The sequence below is a fragment of the Cryptomeria japonica genome, chromosome 9 (genome assembly GCF_030272615.1).
Source record: "Cryptomeria japonica chromosome 9, Sugi_1.0, whole genome shotgun sequence".
Lineage (NCBI taxonomy): Eukaryota > Viridiplantae > Streptophyta > Pinopsida > Cupressales > Cupressaceae > Cryptomeria > Cryptomeria japonica.
The window spans coordinates 339,097,518-339,121,427 of NC_081413.1; positions in this window are offsets into that span (position 1 = coordinate 339,097,518).

Genomic DNA, 23,910 nt, shown 5'->3' on the forward strand with positions numbered 1-23,910 from the left:
AATATTGGGAATACTTTTACCTATTTATTACCATTATAATTTTCAACATATTAAAAAATAAAATATAACCAATATAATTTAAAGTCCCTAGGGTTCTAGGCATTTATCTTCTCGGGGTTGCCGTTCTTTAGCCCTCCACCCAACCCTACACCCATAAACCTGCTAGAATAAGTTTTTACATAGTTTCTAAACTATAGTTCCCACCCTTCATACAACAAATATTCCATCCCCCAAAGGGGCTCATGGGATCACCCTGCTGCAAAAATTTCCTGCTGGCATCTTGAGCTACTATTCTAGTTGGGGCAACCAGCGACATCTACTTATTCCCATCCATCCATTAACAACCCACCAACTAAAAACCCCATCCCACCCCATGATTAATTAACCTACTAGAAACTATTTATTAACATTTTCAATACTATTATTCTTCATATATAGTTTCAAGCACATATATCGTTGTCCATTGGATGAGCATAGATCAATGACGTAAGGTGTATTTTGGGCCGAATGTGGGAACAATAATTTTTTTTCCAAACTTCTACCAAAAACACGTGTCATTGAACACTGACATGAAAGAAAGGTTATGGCCCATGGGACGATAAAGTGTCAGGTGACATGGCATTTGGGTGGAAAAAATCCTATGTATAATGGGACCCATGGGAACTGACAACAGATATGCAGTGATATTGCCTTATTGTACACACGCCATTGAAAGTGAATGGTTAACATTTAACCTTTAGGCAGCTTTAATGTCGGCTTGTGCAAATGAATTTTATGGCTGAAATAGTACATGCGGAGGAATGATGACAAAGTTTGTGATTAATGTTGACAGTTGTTGTTGTTGGATGTCAAAAATTAGAATTGAGTGTGAGGTGTTTAAAGCTTGGTGGATTGGAAGTAGAAGGATCACAGAGTGTAGTTGGATTGCCATTTTCTTGGTATCATACTGTCAGCACTTGCAACATTGTCTTGGGTTCCTTAAGTAGCATGGAAGCCAATTTCTCATTCCATACTAATAAGAAATTAGTCCCATTTATCGGATGATTTACGGAGAGGAGGCTAAAAGGTTTGTTCTTGTTTAAGGATGAGTGGTTGTACGAGAGTGTGAAAATGTTGTTGAGAGAGGAAATTTTCCATGTAGGTCATCGCTACAGGACGAACATGGAGGCATATTCATTGATTGCCGCTTGGGGTTTCCAATTTGAGGATGAGGTGGACAAGTTAAAAAATACCCTGAGAGTTGTAATTGATTCAAACTACCTGTTAAATATGTATAGTGTGTGTTCTCGTGTGGTCTTGAAGGTGGGCATTGTTCCTAAGGTAGGGGTGGCTGGTCCAGTGGCACCGCTCCACTCATTCGATGGGTTGACGATGATTTGAAGGCAAGATGCAGAGCTCTTGCTTGGAGCGGGTGGCAAGCCTTCAAAATGTTCGCAAGGTTGATGCAGTTTGATGAGGATTTAAGGGTTCTTCATGAAGTGGCACGAAAAAAGGCGAGTCGAGAGTTGCGGCTGAGACCCAAGACTACCCAAGCAATGAAGCGACTATTAGAATTATATGATGACCCGGAGTATAGGTCATTTCTGGGTTAATCCTGCCATGGCCAGTGGTGTTTGGTGTTGTCTTTTTTTATCTTTTTGTTCCATGCTCATTTTCTCCCCAACTTTGAATGTCCGAGGGGATGCCTGCTAACAATTTTGGTACGCCGAAATGGAATTGTGGGGTTTTTGCATGTAGTAGGGTTTTGTTTTTTGTTGGGAATGGTGGTTTTGGGGGTGTTTTTTGTGGTGGCAGAACTCTGGCAGTTTTACTATACCACCTATACTTGCATATTTGTAATATTTTATTTCCAAGTAATACAATACAAAAATTATCTATAAAAAAATGAAATATCATCCAAGTTTTGAAATTACATATTTAAATTTTATATATAATTTATTATATATTTAATTCATATTTAAATCCTATTGATGATGGGATGGACAACAACTGACAATGGATACCATCGTCCATTGGATAAGCACAGATCAACGGCTTAAGGTGTATTTCAAGCCGAATGTGGGATCTCTAAATTTTTTGCAAACTTTCACCAAAAATACGTGTCATTGAACACCGACACGAAAGAAAGGTTATGGCCCATGGGACGATGAAGTGTGAGGTGACGTGGCATTTGGGTGGAAATAATCCTATGTATAATGGGACCCACAACAACTAACAAATGATACCGTCATCTATTGGATGAGCACAGATCAACGACGTAAGGTGTATTTCAGGCCGAATGTGGGAAGGATAAACATTTTTTGCAAACTTCTACCAGAAGACTTCCATAAATGATAAACATTTAATTAAGTATAGTTAAATTCTAAATTTGTAATTATATACTTAGTTAAGTGTAATAATCTCTATTTTGGGCAGAAGTTGTAAAGGATTAATAAGTCTTCAAAAACATTCCGAAAAAGTGACTTGTGTGACATGTCAGATTGTCAGTCCTCAGAATTTAGAAAGAAGCAATGAATTTTTTGCCCTACGGCAGCGAATAGTTATTAATAATAATTTATAAAATTATAACACGATTCTTGAAAATTTTCCCTTTAGGTTTTACTTTTAAACTTTTGAGGGTTTTCAAACTAAGGGACTCATATTGGTATTTTGATTCTTGGACAAAGAAGTACATCCGGGGAGATTCAAAAATGGCTACTAGATTGAGGAATGCAATAGATTCTCTCTGCGCTAGTCTACTCAATAGAAATTAAGGGTAAAATCTAGAACACCTACATCCCGCATTTTTAATTATTTAATCTTGTGGTTTACCATTTAGATTGTAGAACTAGAATTAGGGGTTCAACTTGATGGTTAGCATTATTTTGAACCATTAACAAAACCGGTGATGGGAAAAATGAATAGTACAACTAAAACTGAGGTGAATAAAAAAATAGACTTAACCAAACTAGTTAAAATAGCAGGTTTCACTGATGAATACCATGATATTTATGACCCTATTATCCATTGTAAAAAGAAAATCATAAAAATTAGATATACATTGTCTAATAAGGTGAGAGATCTAGATAGGGAAAAATATATTGTCTTTAACAAAATGTTAAATACAAGGACAAATAAAATTGCATCGTGGTATGTTGGACTTCCCAGCATGGTGTTACCTGAAGTATTCCCTTGCCCAGAAATTGTCATGGTTTGTGCCCAAAATTATGATGAAGATAGAAAAGCAATTGTCAATAAAAAACTCAAGAGGAAATTTTGTCCATAACAGAGGGAAAATTTGCTCATTTGTTGAACCTAGGGTTTGAAGCACAAAACTCAAATGACCATATTGACCTAGGAAAGCTAGCAGAGCAATATGACAAAATCGATGCAAATTATAAAGATTCATTTATCAAAGGTCTAACAGTGTCTGGTACTCGATTGGATTAGAATCATAAGCCTCCTTATGATTATAATATTTTTGTGTCATGGGTTCAAGATACTATTTCCTTGCTAATATTTTCCCTAGGATTGGAAAATGATAGGGAAGTGGATGTCATCCTTCTTGAAATTATTTTTAATATCCATTGCATAACAAAACTAGTAAGATTTAATTTTGTTGAGCATGTTGTTCAATCCATGCAAACATAATTACTAATGATTAAAATAGGTTCTTGTAAGACATTTAGGCCCACATCCTACTTGTGCTATCTTCTTCTATCAAAGTATCATGCAATATTTGAGAACAACAAGCTTCACATTGAGGTCTATAAGATTGATGAGAAGACTCAAAATAGAACAGAGTGTCCAATATATGAATTGACACCTAAGATAAGGATGAATGATATTAGAAAGAACTACAACCATTTTGTAGACTTCTTTTTGGCATCAATATATAATGAAATTACAAGCACTCCAATGCCTAGATTCCCTATGTCTTGTAGAGATTGCATTCAATTCGGATGTCAATTACAATTGGCAGACTGGTTCTTCATGGAAGACTACACTGTGTTAAGGTTTTACAGATCAGCAGTAGAACCGCACAAAATTCCAATACATGTGACAAAGAGGGTTTTTTTCATTAGAATATGTAAGGAAGTTGGAGAGCACAGATGTACTCTTTCACGGTCAGCAAAAGAAGAGCCTATTTCCTTCCTTTCCTTTCTCATGTGGAGGGTTCACATTTGACAGAAATGCATTCAACGTGGCACATGATTTTTTGATGATTTTTAGCTTTGGTGTTGAGGGTCACTGGCAATATGATCCACTCAGCATCATTCAAATAAGGCTTAAGAAAAATGGGAAATATGAAAGGTTATGTCAACATGAAACTAAACCATTTCTAAAAAAGCTTAGAAACATGGACTCTTGGGAAGAGCTAAAAAAAGAGATGGAGAAAATTGTTGCTAACAATAAAATTTCAACAAAAGAATTGGCATCACAAATTATGGCATTGCACACACATAAAACAACAGAGCAGGGCATCCAAAATCAAAATGAAAATAGGAGGTCCAATTTCTACCAAAAAGATGCTAATATATCTAACAAAGCTATTCCCAAAAAAACAATGCAAGAATGTAAAGACAGACATTGGACTCAAACCAAAATAACTGATTTGTGGACTATGAGGAAGAATCTTGGTGAACCAAAGACCAGTGTAGACTTTGATGAAAATGGTGAGGATATCGAGTTTAGAAAATTGTGGAATATGGAGCATCCCACAAAAGGATATGATAGAAGTGATGATGAAAATGAGTATGAGGTTGTGGTCAAACCGATAGCTACCACAATGTCTACAAAATTGAGTGGAGTCGATGCTTCCATGAAAGAAAAATATAGAAAAGGGGCAAAAATTGTGGAAAAAATGGGTTTTGAAGGTGGTGGTCTAGGTCCTAGAGGAGAAGGCCCTTGGTTTCCACTTGAGGTACCACTTCCATCAATTTCAAAATCAAAACATCCTAAGAAACCATTCGTTAGACTTGATTCATAAGATTCATCACAGAAAGGTACTACTCATTACCCTGCATCTCCACTTCAATTTGTTAAAGCTTCAAATCCAACTTGTGCAGACACTCAGATTCAATTACAACCACTACCACAACATGGTATTCCTATTGGTGGTGAATCAAGTACCATTGCCACTAGCGGGGAATCTTGGAATAGTATTCCTATTAGTGTTCAATAAATTGTCATTGCCACTGGTGGGGATGGCATGGGTACTAGTACTAGTTGTCCTGAACAAGTGCAACAACAAGATATCTCTTATAGGAGGACAATAGTAGTAGATACTATATAGAATCCTAGTGATCAAGGCAATGTGAAGAAGAAAAAGGTTATGACAACAATGTCGAGTACAAAAGTACCTTCAGAACAAACTACACTTTCAAGTGAAGGTGGGACAAGATTAGGATTGGCTTTTGGTACTCCTTAAAATGCATTAGTTAGAACCACAGGCATAGGTGGAGCCTCATATATCACTACAAGTTCTATTTCACCTTTCAAAAATTCAATTGCTTCAGCAAACCCAAATTTTCATTACAATGATTTCTTTAATAAATTTGCACAAACAACAAATATGAATAAAGAAAAAAAGAAGACATTGAAGACGAGTGCCCTTACTGCAGCTTTAGAGGAACAACCTGCATCGAACAGGGTATTTCCCACATATGACCCAAACAAAGATATGATGGAGTTCATGGTTGTCATGTCCCCAAATAAAGATAAAAATCCACCACAAAGTCAGATAGATCCCTCTGAATTTCAGGTTAGAACCCTCCAAATGGATTTTTCCAAAGTTAAAAATGTGGACAAAATTAGTGTGTCAAAAAAGACCAACGAAGTGATCTACACTTCACTACTAAAGATGGAGAGAGAGAAAAATAAGGTGGTGAAATAAATGGAAAATTTGCAAGTAGACCTGGCAAATGAAAAAGCAAAGAGGAAAGAAGCTGATAACAAGTGCAATGAATTACAGAAAAGGATAAAAAATTCCGCCTCTACCTCCGCAATTACAGTGCAGGAACAGATGGATGCAGAACTGAGGGAAAAATTGGATCAAAGCATTAAAAAAATTGATGATGAAAGAGCCTCTACAACAAAATTGTACAAAAACTTGGAGCCTGCTAATGCCTTAAAAAAAAATTTACAGAACCAATTGGAGTATGAGACGGAAAAAGAAAAATATTTGGAAGAGAAAGAAAAGGAAGAAAGAAAAAAAATGTGCACAAATGAAAGAAGAATTGCAGAATGCAAATAATAAAATTGAAACTTTGGAAGACAAATTGAAGGACAATATGAAAAATACAGTGAAGTATATAAAAGAAAACATTTGGGGGCAAATAATGAAGAGGAGTGACAAGTTGTGTGAATGGTTGGAATTGAATGAAAATCTGAGAGTATTTTTTGGGAGGCTCAAAGAGCACATTGAGAAGAACAGAAATGCTAATTCAAAAGAGAATATTGCAAAATAGATTTTGCAAGAAGTCTAAAGTAACATTGATAGCTATTTGGCATCCAAGGGAATTAAGAGCCGCATTGATGCCTCACTTAAGGCATCATCTATCATTCAAAAATGCCAGAAACTAAGGGAAGCAAGAGAAATTTTGGATAAAGATGGGAAAAAGTTATTCAAGTTGAAACAAAAGACAACCAATTTGTTAAATCTTGGTTTGCACAAATTCCAAAAGAAGCTTTCAAAAAAATATATTGGAAAAGAAGCTTTCAAAAAAAGGATGGAGGACAAAATGAAGTCTGATTTAGACTTTCTTCCTAAGGACACAACTCATAGTTTTCTGGATTTCATCAAACCATTGACAACTTTGAATGCAGTATTGGGTGAAATAGTGGAGTCAAGTCACTCTTCCAAATATGGATTGCTAACGAAGTTGCAGTTGACTTACTATACTTTAAAAGAAATTGGACTTCCATCAGACGGAGATTAGATCACTCTACAAAAAACTGGCCTAAAGATCTCATGAATCATAGTATGCATTGCATAGTTTTCTACTTTTATTCTTAATTTCAAGGTTTTCTTCTTTTGGAATCACTTGAAATAACTTTTTTTTATGAATAGGAAAAATGTAGCACTCACTATTACTAATCTAGCCTATGATGCACACCTTCAACCTTGTAAATTTGTATTCTCAATTTCTCTTAGGTTTTAACTTTTCTGCATTTCTCTATTTCTGATTTCTAGGTTGTGTGCACTGCTATTCTGTATATTTAATTTTTCATGGCTTGAATTAAGTTTTAAGTTTGAACTCTATTTTTTGAACAGGACTCAAGAGACATGTAGCAGTTGCTAAATTGCTAATCCGGCGTATGATGGTCATAGATACCTTCAGCCTTGTAAAATTGTATAGAGTTTCTGATACTGATGGGACAATAGATTTAGTGCCTTGGTAATTGATTTTGAGGTTGAGTCTTCACATGTTGCAAATTGACCTGAAGCTGTTGTTGCTCCCTTGTTTCTATAAAAGGGCATTCAGGGTTATTTGCAAAGGGTTCTGAAATTTGGTATTGACTTTTGCAAATATGTATTGAATGAATTGTATCTTATGGCTATATTTTGAAAGAATTAATGGAAATCTCAACATGTGTCTAAATAAAAATATCTCTATCAATAAACACATTACACTCTTTTATTCTGCTATTTTCTATCTGAAAATAGAAAGTTCAAAAATGCAATTGCAATTCAATATTAAATTTTAACTACAAAAAGTTGACAGACACATAAAATATAATCAAGTTATCAACCACAATAGTATGTTTTTGCAATATGAATGATGAGATACAATAATAAGATTAATAAATACCTACGAACTGGTATTACTAAATCTCATATAGTTGTCATTCCTCCTCATTAAAATCAGAGCATTCTTGATTTTTGTCTGTTTTTTCTTCACTCTAAGTCTACATACCTCCATTGAACTACATCTCAATGCTATCAATAGGTCCAGTACATGAGTCAATTGTCCCACTAGCACTTTGGTTTGAAGTGTTTCCCAAGCCTCTTCTTTCACATTTTGACCTCCAAATTTTTAGTGCCCTATTGTAAGGAAAAGTGTGGACATCATACCTAGATGTATAGAGCCTCAAGCAATTTTCCAAATTCTTGTCTAGTTTGTTTCTTAGATTTGATTTTATGAACCCCAAAGTATTGAAAACTATCTCATCCTCCACCAAACCAAATATCATGGTAAGACATAAATCAACAAGCTTGAAATATTTTGATATTGAATCATACAACACTTCGTTCTTACCTAGATTTGTCCAAAGCCTTCTTACTGATCCCTCTTCATGGGGGTTCTCCATTCTGTCATATTGTTCCCTCATAGTGTATGCAAAATTGGATGATTTCTCTCTAAGAAGAGTTTCATTTAAAATTCCATTTATAGTTACTCCATTGAATTCTATGGATTTGCAAAATTGATTTACCAAAGTCAGTAGCTTAGCTTGAAAATCAGTTGCACTATTGATGCTCCAATATATAGGAAACACAATAGACATGGCTTCAAGTAGTTTCTCATGAGGGAATCTAATTCTAATCTATGAGGAAAGATCATAGGAAATTTTCTTCACGGGAGCAGTTATAGACTCAATTTTCTTGCTAAAATCTCCCCTTGTAACTCATGCTAGTTGCTTCTTGGGGCACTTTCCTGTTCCTCAAGCTCGACCATGGCAAAGAAGTGCATCGGTCTCTCAAATCCACATACACTGGCACATATCTCCCTATTTGCACCGATCTATAAAAATTTATCAAGATTGTTCAAATCTCTGAGTGTCTGCCACTTAGCAAATTTTTCATCAGATAATGTTGGTTGAGATCGATAGAGATTATCGAGGGAGAGGCATGTCATCTTACGCATCTTAGCATATTCTGCAATATACATGGCTCTTTGCTAGGCTTTTTCATAATATTCCTCATTTCTTCTAGCATGGGGAGAAGAGTTGGTAAAGTTAAGAGTGTCTCTATATTACTTAACCTTTGAAGCAGGTCAAGAAATTTTGGTTTCTTTGATTCGTTGTGATTTGTGTGAAATAGTCCAATCAAGGATGGATATTTTGAAAATACTTGATGTGCTGGACCATCCAAAGAGATCCATATGGTATAATTATCCTTAAGAAGCTTGCTCCCATCGTTTATTCCATCAAAAAAGTGTTGAAATTCCATAAATCATTTGGTACTTCAACAAAAGTGTGAGTAGAGATTGTTGGTTCCCAAAACCACAGATTGGAAAACCAAAAGACTTGCCAAATCCTCAAGTAATCCAATCAGCCTTGGCCAATGAACAGGGATAGTCAAGGACTAGATCCCTCTACACTTTAGGCTCCACTGAACCTAGGTGGGTGTGCCTCTTCCTCTCAAGCACAAAAGAGGTTATTTATAGTGGATTTAAACCTTTTAGCAAGTTTACACAACTGGCAAATTATTGTTTTGCAACTATGCTTTATTATGTTCTTTAACTGAATGCTTTGAAAAGAAATAATTGTAGATGTATTTTGAAAATGAGATTGCTTTCAGGACTTAAATGAAAACTGCATAGATCGGTTCATATAGGATTTGGGAAGAACATTTCTCTATCAAGGACCTTGAATGCATATAGATCTAAACCTTAAAAGATCAATAAATGACCAGTGCCTCTATCCAGGAATATATATGACACTTTGTGAACAAAAATATCTTATCAACTCAAGAGACAATTTCTCATCAACTATGAAGGTTTAGTATGCGTTACACAAACAATAAGAACTCAATCTTTCACTTAATGCAACGGCATGTGATTCACATCATAGCAAATCTATAAACAGATTTATCAAAAGGACAAAGATAATCATCAACAGAAAAGTGTACATAATATTTGGAAAAAAAACAGTGAACCTTGTATATTAATCTTCAAGAAATAATTGCATACATAAGATACACTTGCAGATACTCCATTACAAATTGCTTGCACAAAATGATACTTCTTCTTCCTATAGACTTCCTTAATACAAAATGACATTCAGTCCTTACAGCATTATGTTGTTGTTATGATTTTCCCCTCCCCCATTACATACAAAAATGACTCCCTATAAGTATGTGAATCAAAAGACATATATGAAAGGACACACCCTTTCATACACAGAAGGGAGTTACAAATAGTTGCATTCCAAAGGACACACCCTTTGGTTTAATAAATAATTACAAATTAGAACCCTAAAAATACTAAATGATGCTTTAATAATGTGTCTTCTATTCTCCACCTCAATAAAATTCATCAGCAAATATTCATCATCTTCTCATTATCTCCTGCACACAAGATAAGCCAATCAAATTCCTTGATTTGAAAATTAAACATATTCCACCTTAGCTTTAAGTTTGAAAAGTCAATAATCTGTATTTCCTTATACTTGTTTTAAAATAATTCATTTAAATCAAAGTATTTCCATCTTTAAGAAAATAATTTTGAGAACATAACAATGCTTTATCCTAAAATATATATTCAAAGCACTTATTTAGGATAGATATACATAAATTTCATCTTTAACACACATTCAAATAATACATAAGGCAGTGTGATACGATAATAAATACTTCCCTTTTATTATTCTTTCAGCCAAACTTCCTCCCTCGGCGAGCTGTTCTCATGTCTTATCGATTCTGTAGTTTCATCGATACCTTTATTTTTGACGAGACCGCTTTTGATTTCTTCGATGAACTTCATGTCGATGAAACTGTTGCTTTCGTTGAGTCCTTTTAGTGATCCATCAGAGCTTAGGTTTGTTTGATAAGTCATTTTTTGATGACATGCCACCTAACTGCTACTTCAACTACTAACTCATCTTGACCGAACCCACCATTTCACTTTGGTTCCTCTTTGTTGCTGATCCACAATAGGTATTGATCATGCAACTTTCCATAGTAGAATAGTGATAGTCGTTGGATCATTTCCAACTTGCACGATTGTTATCACACCCGGGCCACCCACCTCATCTGCTGGGCTCACCAAGTGTCAGCTCTGGACTAGCTCTGGGGTCTCTACCCTTCCACCTAAGCACAACCTCACTAACCACTGGAATGAAGCTCTCCCTTGTCGTCTAGCCATGATGGATATTCATTGGCATCTCTGCATAGCGGATCAATGACAATCATTCGATATTTTCCAACCTACTCGCACATTATCTCTTCTGAACTGCTTCCTTAGTAGGCCCCACCACTCAGTCACCATGTCGCAGCGAATAAACATCGCACATCTTTCGATCGCGGTATAGCGACCACTGTCGGATCGACTCAGCTGACCATCTAATCTTCCTTATCTGCTCGTCCTTTAACCTTGCATAAGCGGATCTATCTTCTCTTTATCCATCCATGCCATGTGTCACTCTTTGGTTCACTCATGGATCGACCTACCCACTACTTGGACTTGGGTTCTTCTTCTATTCTCCACTATGTGGCACATCCTAATTCACTTGCATATCCACCAAGATGACACCTCATCTACCAACTTGGCAGTCGCTATGTCATAGGGGATATAGGTCGTGCAACTTCCTATCATGGTATAGCGACCACCATTGGATCAATCTTGAACTTGCATGCTCGTTAACCTCCCCTTTTCCACACATGCTTAGTCGCCAAGTTGTGAGGATTAACCAACGAGCTGTTTCTCATTGCGGTATAGCGACCACCATTGGATCATCCATCTGATTGTTAGATTTGTCTGACTTGCTTGATCATTAGCCTCCATCCTTGCCAATCTGTCGTAAGACTTTGGTTTCCTCGAGATGCGCATCCGCATGTGTGGGTCCACTGGGTTCAACCTTCTTCACACCAAAAGCCATTTATCTTTCGACAATTATCATATGAGTCACTTTGGACTTAAACATTAAAAGTGCCTATCCCATAAACAATGTGGGATAAAGGCTTTCCCTTTTCTGGCATAGCATACTTGAAAGTTTCTAAAACCTTTTCTACCGCTCTATCTGTGCAGGCTTGGAGGACTTGGCAACGCCATTCATGAAACAGTTGATCTTTTGGACAACTCCATTTTCTTCAGTTATGCCCCTGCATATAAGACACCAGCAGTAAATGCTCGTATGATGGAAAAAGGGATCCATATATAGAACAAAAATATTTTGTGAAAATATGTGCTACCATAGATCTCTGACTAAATGTTCAAGTCTTTTTACTAAAGAATACTTGCTCACAATTCCAAAAGCTAGAATTATTATTTGGGCCATGCAATGAATGCCAGTAATGTAGGGTGCACAAGAATTTTCCATCTTTGTGCAAAGACCATTCCTGTGACCATGCATTACTGAAGCTCCATCCGCTCCAACACACACCAACTTTTTGGCAATCGTCATGTCATCCATACCTCCATATTCAATTAAACTACTCTTTACTAGTTTAAATAAATTTTCCAAGGTCGCACTATCCTTCATTTTAGCAACAAATAGCAGATGAGGTTGGCGGGCATGATTATGTATAGTATAAACATGCATGCATACCCACAAAGTATTATCTACTGCCATAACCTCGTCTAAAGACAATGCAATAAATTTTGACTCTCTTATTTTTTCCTTTACATCTTCTTTTTCAACCTCAACAAGACAACTTTCTCATTCCCATCCACTGTTTATTGACAAGTGACTATTAGGATAGTTAGAAACTTTCAAAAAGTGTAATAAACCACTCATTGATGGGTAGTCTATAATAGCATGCCCTCTGCTCAAAATATAAAAAACAACACTTAACTGAACAACTTTTCCCAAGTGTTCTATTTGCATTTCTTTTCCAAGAATAGCTTCAATAGAACCTTTAACTTCAACAGGCTTTGTCTGTATTTTCTCATGAAAATAATATTCTTCACCATTCCTCACATGCTTACATTCCTCATTTTTTTTCCATCTTATCACTGATTTTTCAACTCCATCTATCATTTTTTTTATAAACTTTACCCATATGCTTTTCTATGGTGTCAATTTTTAGTTGCAACCTCTTTTCCTTCTTATGTTTCCAAGTGCAAATCTTACACCTGCATTCCATTGGAGGCTCGCCTTCAATTGGATTCTCCACTGGTTCAATGAATGGATACTTTGACACACAATTAATTTAAAAATTCCTCATTGACATATCCCACTCTCAATCTTTTTTTTATTTTGGTTGATCATTTTTTGGTTTGGGTTGATCCATTTTTTATATGGCTTTTCTTTTCCCCTTTCGTGCATTATCATGTGAGGCATTATCACCCAAGTTGATTATAACATTCCAGATAACCTGGGTATCTACCAGATTATCTCCTTCAAGTTCATCGTGATCTAAGATATCAGGGTCTTTGCCTTCTAAAATATACGGTGAAGGTTGTGAATCTTGTACTTGTACTTGTACTTGTGATGATGTACCTTCCTGATTTTCACCACGATCTTTGCCAATGCCAAAGTACGTGTAGGTTCCCAAAACCACAAATTGGAAAACTTAAGGATTTGCCAAGCCCTTAACCGATCCAACTAGCCTTGGCCAACAAATAGGGATGGTCAAAGACCAAATCCCTCTGCACGTAAGGCTCCACTGAACCTAGGTGGGAATACCTCTCCCTCTCAAGCACAAAAAGAGTTATTTAAAGTGGATTTAAGCTTTATGGTTAGCAAATGCAAAACTCGCAAATGATTGTTCTGCAATTATGCTTTATTAGGTGCTTTAAGTGAATGCTTTTGAAAATAAATGAAAATGATTATGATTGTATCTTGAGAATAAGATGCTTTCAATACTTAAAAGAAATATGCAAAGATTAGTTCATATAGGGTTTGGGAAGAATGTTTCTCTATCAAGGACCTTAAATACATAACAAACCAGGCCCTTAAAAGATAAATAACAAACCAGTGCCTCTATCCAGGGATATTTATGACACTTTGTGGACAAGAGATCTTATCAACTCCAGAGACAATATTAATCATCAACTATGAAGGTTTCAGTATGTGTTACACAAACAATGAAAACCCAATCTCACATTTAATGTAACAACATGTGATGGCACATCATAGAAAATCAAAAGATAGATTTATCAAGAGGACAAAGATAACTCATCAACACAAAAGTATGCACAATATTTAGAAAAGAAACAACAAACCTTGTATATTAATCTTTAGGAAATGATTGCATACATAAGTTGCACTCGAAGATACTCCATTACAGTCTATTTGCACAAAAATATACTTCTTCTTCCTATAGACTTCCCTAATACATATAACTTGCAGTCCTTCCCAACAGTATTTCCCCCCTCATTACATACAAAAATGACTCCCTATAAGTATGTGAATCAAAATACATATATGAAAGGACACACCCTTTCATACACAGAAGGGAGTTACAAACACGTGCATTCCAAAGGACACACCCTCTGGTTTAATAAACAATTACAAATGAGAACCCTAAAAAATACTAAATGATGCTTTAATAATGTGTCTTTTATTCTCCGCCTTGATAAAATTCCTCGGCAAATATTCATCATCTTCTCAATATCTCCTGCACCACAAGATAAGCCAATCAAATTCCTTGATTTGAAAATTAAACATATTCCACCTTAGATTTTAGTTTGAAAAGTCAATAATCTTTATATAAATACTTGTTACCAAAGTTTTTACATTTTAAGAAAATAATTTTGCAAACATAACATCCATTTATATAAAATAACACTTTACCCTAATATATATATATTCAAAGCACTTATTTAGGGTAAATAACATATATAAGTTTCATCTTGATGTGCATTCAAAGAATAACATAAGGTAGTGTGATATGATAAGATTATACTTCCCTTTTGGAAATGACATCCATGAATCAATATTCCAACCATGTGATAAGAATGCATTTTCACCCTTTTAGGGCAATTCCAATAGAATATATACTGGCAAAAATCAATCAAATCATTAACTATATGATAAAAATAATTTACCCTAATAAACATATTCAATTTATTAACTTAGGGCAAATAATATGCATATGGAAAGAATGCCTCAAAACACCAAAATCTATTTTAATAAATGCTATTCATCATTTTACCTTGGGTAAAAAGAACTTTTCAAAATACATTTTCTTCTTTGAACAAAATATAATATTCACACTTTGATCCTCAAATACATTATTCGTACAATAAAGAATAATGTTTACCTTAATATGGATTCAATTAAAAAAATTGGTGTAAAAACGTGATGAGAGATAATATCATTAGATCACCATATTGAAAGCACTTATGTATAAATATAATTTCCCCTTTGTCAAAATATATTTTTTTATAACTTCTTCAAAGACAATTAGAATATTATCATAATTATCTCAAAGACTACAAATAAAATTTGTTTTCAACGTGATTTTGCAAGTAAATAAAGATCATTATGTGGTGAGAAATACTCCCTACTCAACATGTGCTTAGGAAAAATAAATTCAAACTTTCATATGTGAGCGTCCTGCACACCAAACAATGTAATCAAAAATTCATATTACACTAGGGATATTTAATAATTTGCCCCTTAAAATAGAATTTTAGGGCAAATGTTTACATAAATAAGAATCCTTAACATTCAAATGATTTTCAAAGATATCTTTCAAAAGTTACACTAATCATTTTAAAAAATTTCAAAAATTTGTCTATTTACATTTAATAATGTTAAGAGAAATTTTTACTTAATAAATTCCAAAAATTCCAATAGTAACAAATCCCTTTCCATGCAGAATGTCGACCCCTCAACCCAACCTCTGGCCATTAATGATTCAAGCCCCTGTTGCACGGAACTTGGCTCCTCCAGCAAGAAAACCAAGAATCACTCCTCGGAGGAGGTCAGAACCCCTATAAAAGTTAAAATCCAAGAAATTGATTCGGACCTGGACTTTACCAAAGACACCAACACTCCCCGCCGCTCTAGCAGATTGGCCTCTAAACCCTTTGATAAATCCCTAAGAGACCCCTCCTCCTCGCATGACACAGGCAACTCCATTCCGACTGATAAAACCCCCCAGGCCCAGCATAAACATTCCCCCCTTTCTGTGAGCTCAACTCATGTTTCTGAAAGCCCAACCACCTCTATGAGTCTGGAGCCAGCCAATTTCCCTTCCTTGACCTTCAAGATTGAGAAAATGTTGGTTGTTGAAGAGGCCATTAGTGTGAAGGAAGAAGATCCCAACCTGGCTGAGCTCAGGAAAAAGATAGAAGCCCTCTCTAACAACCTGTAGGTGATTACCAGCAGACTGGAGGCGACGGAGTCCAAGATGTATAATGTGTCTAAATTCACTTTGAATGTCATGAGATGCTCGGCTACTACTCTGTGCCTTTTGCAAGATAGCGCAGACAAAGGTAAAGGCAAGGAGGACGAGGAATTTAAAGGCCTGTTCAAGTTCCTCACTAAGGAATGGGCTAAGAAGAAACTCCCTAAGAAGAGTCGTGGGAAAAAGAATTAATTTTCTGCATGTGGAGAAGTTTTTTGTCTATGCGGTGTAGTAGGCTAGATAGGTCTAGTTTCGGCTTATGTTTATATTTTAATGCTTATAGCCCTACATGGTACTGGAAGTATACTCTGACTAGTAGTATTTTATTGTTGATAAACTCTCGTAAGATGGTTTTTGTTTTTGATAGAGGTAAAAGGTTGCTTCTATGTTGATCGTTTGTGGACAATGGTCCTTCCATTGTTCTCTTAATTGTACCCATGGGTCAGCCCCCTCGTTTTTGGCTGATTTTATTATCAAAAACAAATCCCTTTGGAAATATTATTTCTCTCTAAATCAACATAAGAGAAATGAAAGCTTAAAAGATCATAACATTAAAATCCACTTATTAATCGAATATTATGCATTAAAGAACATTTATATGTAAAATATAATTATTCCTTTTACACAAATATTTCTCTTTCAAAAAAAAAATTCAAAGTCATAAAATGTGGAATATATAATCTTTAAAATAATAATTTTCCTTTTCTATGGTATTTACATGAATGGTAAAAAATCATTATGAAAATTAAATACTCTATTAAATTTCTTAAGTAAAAAGATACTTCTTGTACATGCAAACCTAAGAAATATAATTTTGTGTTATAGTATCCCTTCGCAAAACAAAAATTAAAAATATATTACCTCACTATGGATCTATCAGGGTAGCATACCTTCTCGGGATTAGCACATTATATCCTACACCAATACCAGATGGCATTGAAGACTTCTCCTTTTAAAACTGCTTCAAACTATGCAAAAAAATAAAAAATTTAATTTCTCCTATGGCCTATTTTGGAGTAATTTCATTGTCGACTAACTAGGTATCCAAATGCCATGAAAATTGGCCAAAAGTTATGATAATTGAAATAATTTCAAGTAGCTCGCCAAATTTTGATACTTGCTTTGTAAACTGGCCTATCAAAGCTAGTCACGGGCAATATAAATTTTAAAATAACACATCAAACGAGCTTCAAACTTTGTGAAAATTAAAATAGAATCATTTGACATCAAAATAGTAAGTGGGTTGTCCTTTGATTGTTCAAATTCAAAACGTTTTTCTAACACATTTTTATGTCGGAATCAGTCAGAACACAATTAAAAGGTAGGTCAGAACTTCTCCAATTCCCATGAAATCTTACGGGCACATAGTCCCATATACCAAAGAAACTTTCACCAAACCGTTTTCCAACATATTTCCTGAGCGTGGAGATTTTAATCACCAAAGTTGACAACTTTTTAATCCTAAAATTTCACTGACAAACACCTAAAAACTGTCTTTACTTCTGCTTTCAAAATGGGCTATTGAAGATCTGAAACCTAGAAAATAGATTTATTTCCATATATGGAATCATGTGGACCATTTCATCTGATAAGATATCTATCTGGCCAATAGATGTTAAAATCCAAAGAGAGCACCTGGTCAACATTGTAATCCTGCAAACAACAATTCTGAAAAAACTCCATTTGGTTTTAGCCAATAAAAAATAGCAAATAGATTCACAACACTTTGAAATTCAGCATCAAGCTTCATTAGGATGAAGATAATATTCACAAATAATTAGTTTGACATAAGGGTTTAATGGGAAAGAGCTATAAATACTTGAATATGACCTTTCAATTCGTGATTTATACATTCTAAGAAAATGAACATAGATTAGCCTCAAGAGAAACAAAAACTATTATCAAGAGGATCTACAATTTGGCATAGAACATATTTATGATACACAAAATACATATGAACAATTAAATTGACATAGTAGTGCTTAGGTGAGAAGAAATTATGGTTCAAAAAGGCATACTTGGAATGATTTACCTTTGCAACCACATACATACCTGGAAATCGACCACCTTGTTTATGCACCAAACCTAGTTTCTTAGAGTTGGAAATGGAAGAACCTGCTTGATTATAGATGTTACACATGATTTAACATAGAAATTTTCTTTTTGGCATGAATCTGGAACTCTAAAATTTGAAAATTTTAGGGTTCCAACAGTGGCTCTTTCTGGGGACGTATGCTCCATGTGAGCATAGCGAGATCTTAGCTATCTCTAGATAAGAAGACCATTCGATACCATTCCCTTATGTAAACTGTGATCCGAATTAAATTGGGTGGCCTTAGGCCCCCAAAAAATTGATATTACTTTTTCCCTCTGTCAAACACTTGACTCTGGTTCTGTAACCATGTGAACTTTCTGAATATATTACTCACTTCCCTCAACATTTATAATCCTCTTCTCTATTTTATCACATTTCTCACAAATGCATTTCATTAATATTACTTGGTTTACAAATAAGTAATTGCACTCGCATCTTGGTGCAAATTGTGTTTTATGATTTTTAACCTTATACTCATCTTTCCATTATTCTTGGCATTCAAATGAAAACCCTAATGTTTCATCATATGCCTCCTTTCTTGAAGAAAATAAATGAACCTCACTATACATAATTTTTACATGGGTGTAATTTTCAAAGAGCATTTCAAAATCATAAATTTGAATATCCTTTTTACCTTGAAATGTATTTTCCAACTGTGCAATATTCTTTGGAGGGAAAATAAAAGCCTCTCCACTTCCTCTTCCTTGAAAAATATTTGGATCTCCCAATGAAATATTTGCATTAGGCTCTGCACAACCCTTGTTGTAGCATTCCAAATGCTTTACTCCTCCCCAATTGTAATCTATATTTTTCATTTTTACCATCTCTTTATTTTGGCAAAATATTTCATTTCCTTTAACTAGGAAAATAGGGCACACATAGGAACCCTTTTCACATATCATTTTATCATAGTGAAAACTTGAAAAAAATTTGACATTATTTTTGAGAGAGAACCTTTGTGGTAGATTTTCTTTATAATTCCCTTCTCTTAGAGTATTATCCAAACCTTGAGGAAATACTTCACTTTTATGATATAATAGATTTGGGCATATATTATCCTCATGATTATTTTGCAAAAACATTTCATCCTGCTTACCGTGCAGTATTGTCATGTTCTCTTTTATAGTCTCTGTGTATACTAGTTTTGTAAAATTATTTTCATGCATATTTTCTTCTACTTCTCCACAAAATGGATGAGTATAAAAGTTATGCATACGTTCATAAAAAATCTTTTGTGGTTGATCACATGCTTTATCTTTTGGAATAATGTCTTCACAAATATCCTCTACAGAGACATCCTACTGTGCATAAAATGTATGTATATCTATTTCACAAAATGGATTAGAAAAGAATTCATATCTTGGAAACCTTTCTTCAATTTCCTCTGGAGATTTGTTGTATTGAAGATTTGAAAAACTATTTCTAGACACACATCCCCTATTATACTCATCACCGTGTATGAATTCCTTTGACATATTTTCCTGGGAATCATCACTTACTTCATCAAATACACCATGCATGGGCCTTAATCCATTAATCTATTTATTCTGAAACAAATTTGGACCATTTTTCTGAATGTATTTTTGATATTCTATGTCTAATAATTTGGAAGTTTCTTCCACACCGAGAGATTCATCATTTTGATATTGCATATTGTCTACTTCCATATAGGTCCCATCAATAATGGAATCTTCTTCAATCTGATCCAAACTTCCTTCTTCATCAGGGTCCTCTGTAAGTTTTATCCTGCATTCATTATCTTCTGCAATCATTTCATCAAGTAGATACCTGAGGAAATTATACAACTGAGAGTCATACCCTATCTTATGTATCTTTTTTAATAACTCATAAAATGGAGGCTTGAAATATGAAGATATCTCTTGATAAACTTTGAACATCCTCATGAAGAAATCTACTACATATTCATCTTATTGTCTTTTTATATTTAAAAATTCATCCAAGGGAGACACATAAGATTTTGCTTCCATAGTGTATTTGTGATCTTCCTCTAGCTCATAGCACATGCTTCCTTCTTCACCCGCATCATGAAATACATCAAGGAACCATTGCTCCAACTCCCTCCATGATGAGATCAAAATCCATAAATCTCATAATCCTTTATGAATGTATAAAATACATCCAAATGATCAATTGTTGATTCATCATATTCCCCATGGAATTTTGCTACAAGTTGTGAAAGTTTAGGGAATAACTTGTTTGGAATACATTGAAAGCTACTGAGATCCAACGGCCTAATGCCATCTGGAATAAAAGGCTTTCTTTGAAACATTTTCAAAAAGGAAATTTTTCATCTCCCTTTGGGTCTCTTCCCTTAGTAGAGTCACCAATTGAAATCAAACTTCTTATTAGGTAGAGTCACCACCTCCTATGGAGGAAAAATTACTTATTAAGGTCATGGGTTCTTCCTTCCAGTAGAGCACCTTAAATGAGATTCTGGAATTGATGTTTTACAAACAACTCCCCAATAGAGTCACCAATATGTTGTGTGACCTATATTGGGAAAACAAAACTTATAAAATCTTTAATGAAAAAACACTAGAGCTTCTAGGTCAATGTCAAACTATGTATGACAAGTCCCCAACAGAGTCACCAATCTATTGGTTCCCAAAACCACATATTGGAAATTTTAAGGATTTTCCAAGCCCTTAACTGATCCAACTAGCCTTGGCCAATGAAAAGGGATGGCCAAAGACCAAATCCCTCTGCACGTAAGGCTCCACTGAACCTAGGTGGGTATACCTCTCCCTCTCAAGCACAAAAAGAGTTATTTAAAGTGGATTTAAGCTTTATGGTTAGCAAATACAAAACTGGCAAATGATTGTTCTGCAATTATGCTTTATTATGTGCTTTAAGTGAATGCTTTTGAAAATAAATGAAAATGATTATGATTGTATCTTGAGAATAAGATGCTTTCAAGACTTAAAAGAATTATGCAAAGATCAGTTCATATAGGGTTTGGGAAGAATTTTTCTCTATCAAGGACCTTAAATGCATAACAAACCAGGGCCTTAAAAGATAAATAACAAACCAATGCCTCTATCCAGGGATATTTATGACACTTTGTGGACAAGAGATCTTATCAACTCCAGAGACAATATTAATCATCAACTATGAAGTTTTCAGTATGTGTTACACAAACAATGAAAACCCAATCTCATATTTAATGTAATAGCATGTGATGGCACATCATAGCAAATCAAATGATAGATTTATCAAGAGGACAAAGATAACTCATCAACACAAAAGTATGCACAATATTTAGAAATGAAACAGTGAAACTTGTATATTAATCTTTAGGAAATGATTGCATACATAAGATGCACTTGAAGATACTCCATTATAGTCTATTTGCACAAAAAGATACTTCTTCTTCCTATAGACTTCCCTAATACATATAACTTGCAGTCCTTCCCAGTAGTATTTCCCCCCTCATTACATACAAAAATGACTCCCTATAAGTATGTGAATCAAATGACATATATGAAAGGACACACCCTTTCATACATAGAAGGGAGTTACAGACAATTGCATTCAAAGGACACACCCTCTGGTTTAATAAACAATTACAAATGAGAACCCTAAAAAATACTAAATGGTGCTTTAATAATGTGTCTTTTATTCTCCGCCTTGATGAAATTCCTCGGCAAATATTCAGCATCTTTTCAATATCTCCTGCACCACAAGATAAGCCAATCAAATTCCTTGATTTGAAAATTAAACATATTCCACCTTAGATTTTAGTTTGAAAAGTCAATAATCTTTATATAAATACTTGTTTAAAATAATTCAATAAAACCAAAGTATTTACATTTTAAGAAAATAAATTTTGCAAACATAACATCCATTTATATAAAATAACACTTTACCCTAATATATATATTCAAAGCACTTATCTAGGGTAAATAACATATATAAGTTTCATCTTGATGTGCGTTCAAAGAATAACATAAGGTAGTGTGATATGATAAGAATATACTTCCCTTTTGGAAATGACATTCGTGAATCAATATTCCAACCATGTGATAAGAATGCATCTTCACCCTTTTAGGGCAATTCCAATAGAATATATACTTGCAAAAATCAATCAATTCCAATAGAATATATACTTGCAAAATTCGCAAAACAAAAATTAAAAATATATTACCTCACTGTGGATCCATCGGGGTAGCATACCTTCTCAAGATTAGAACAATATATCCTACACCGATACCCAATGGCAATGAAGACTTCTCCTTTTAAAACTGCTTCAAACTATGCAAGAAAATAAAAAAATTAATTTCTCATGCGGCCTATTTTGGAGTAATTTCATTGCCGACTAACTAGGTATCCAAATGCCACAAAAGTTGGCCAAAAGTTATGATAATTGAAATAAAACATGAGTTTTATTTCAAATTTCAAGTAGCTCGCCAAATTTTGATACTTGCTTTGTAAACTGGCCTGTCAGAGCTAGTCGCAGGCAATATAAATTTTAAAATAGCACATCAAATGAGCTCTGAACTCTATGAAAATTAAAATAGAAGTATTTGACATAAAAAAATTAAGTGGGTTGTCATCTGATTATTCAAATTCAAAACTTTTTTTCTGACGCATTTTTATGTCGGGATCAGTCAGAAAATAATTAAAAGGCAGGTCAGAACTTCTCTGATTTTCATCAAATCTTACGGGAACATAGTCCCATATACCAAAGAAACTTTCACCAAATGGTTTTCCAACATCTTTTCTGAGCGCGGAGATTTTAATCACCAAATTTGACAACTTTTTAATCCTAAAAATTTCACTGACAAACACCTAAAAACTGTCTTTACTTATGCCTTCAAAATGAACTAACGAAGATCTGAAACCTAGAAAATAGTTTTATTTCCATACAGGGAATCATGTGGACTATTTCATCTAATAAGATATCTATTCGGCCAATAGATGTTAAAATCCAAAGAGAGCACTTGGTCAACATTGTAATTCTGCAAACAACAATTCTAAAAAAACTCCATTTGGTTTTAGCCAATGAAAAATAGCAAATAGATGCACAAAACTTTGAAATTCAGCATCGAGATTCATTAAGATGAAGATAATATGCACAAATAATTAGTTTGACATAAGGGTTTAATGGGAAAGAGTTATCAATTCTTGAATATGACCTTTCAATTCATGATTTATACATTCTAAGAAAATGCACATAGATTAGCCTCAAGAGAAACAAGAACTATTATCAAGAGGATCTACAATTTGGCATAGAACATATTTATGATATACAAAATGCATATGAACAATTAAATTGACATAATAGTGTTTAGGTGAGAAGAAATTATGGTTCAAAAAGGCGTACCTAGAATGATTTTGCCTTTGCAACTACATACATACCTGGAAATCGACTACGTTGTTTATGCACCAAACCTGGTTTCTTAGAGTTGGAAATGGAAGAACCTTCTTGATTATAGATGTTACACACGATTGAACATAGAAATCTGGAACTCTAAAATTTTAAAATTTTAGGGTTCCAACAGTACGAAGACAACATTTTGTTTTCTTTGGCCTCTCTTGGACTTCCCCACATTCAAGATTCCTACCCTTCTTCCTA